Here is a 1174-nt window from a genome sequence, read left to right on the forward strand (position 1 = left end):
TCTTTCTTTCCTGGGGGATATTGAATGATTCTGTCTATTTTTAATGTCTCAGATAGTTTTCAGTTCTTTTTTTTCCAAATAAAGGATGACAATTTCATGGTCATTGGGGCTTCATTCTGAAAAGATAAGTTATTAACACTTCTGTATCTTAAAAATATATAGACATATGTGGCTAAATTAAATGTTGGCTGATATCCAAAGGAGGAATAATTGTCTGAATCATAAAAGGTTTCTGTTTACACTTTGATTCCTGGATGAAATGAGAAGATATTGGGATGGGAGAAAAGTATTAATTTCTGCTTCAGTGATTTGTTCCAGTTTGACACAATCCTTAGGAAAAAAAATTGTTCATTCATATAATGTAATGGATAAATTAAACAAAAAACACTTCAATGAAACACAATGCGCTTACACGTACAAAAACACATATACAAACATATCCATGTATAGAACTAAAATTAAAGCTTCATAAGGCAATATTTACCCTCAATGCAAGTCATGTATTCGGAGATTATCTATTTTCTTCTCTTCTAGTTTTGCTTTCATTAAAAATGTCATTTGCAGCCAGTGGTAAAATAGAACCACTCGTGTCCACTTGCAAGAATAGGGTAACTTTTAAAGAATTTTCAGAGCCAGTTGACATTATATTCATAGCTTAAAATCAGCTCAATGGAAAAAAAAAACAAAAACATCAAATTCTACAAATCAGGGCTTTTTTTCCTTTCTTTTCAGAGCCAGGTGTTGAACATTTTCTAGGGCACCACTGGTTGCAGAACTCTACGTGGATTTCACAAGTTACTAATGGGTCTCAACTATAGTTAAAAAGTCACTGAATAACAAATATAAAGTTCCTTGTGCTCAGAGGTGCCCCCATAAATATAAGTTTTCTTCTTTCCTTCCTCCTCCTACTAGTCTAGTATTCAAAGCATATGTATATACATTAAGCAAAAAGGAGAGATACATTCAAAACACAACCTTTTTTTGGTATGTACTCCACATTTATTAAAAAATCATAACACCAATTAACAATACAAGGTGTGAATGAGCCTGAGAAAGAAAGGAAGGCTCTGACTGGAATTCTCCTGCTAATAAAATAGAAAATTGGGCTTCCCTGGTGGCGCAGTGGTTGAGAGTCCGCCTGCCGATGCAGGGGACACGGGTTCGTGCCCCGGTC

This window comes from Monodon monoceros, unplaced genomic scaffold (genome assembly GCF_005190385.1).
Source record: "Monodon monoceros isolate NGI ecotype Baffin Bay Population unplaced genomic scaffold, NGI_Narwhal_1 Super_Scaffold_15, whole genome shotgun sequence".
Taxonomy (NCBI): domain Eukaryota; kingdom Metazoa; phylum Chordata; class Mammalia; order Artiodactyla; family Monodontidae; genus Monodon; species Monodon monoceros.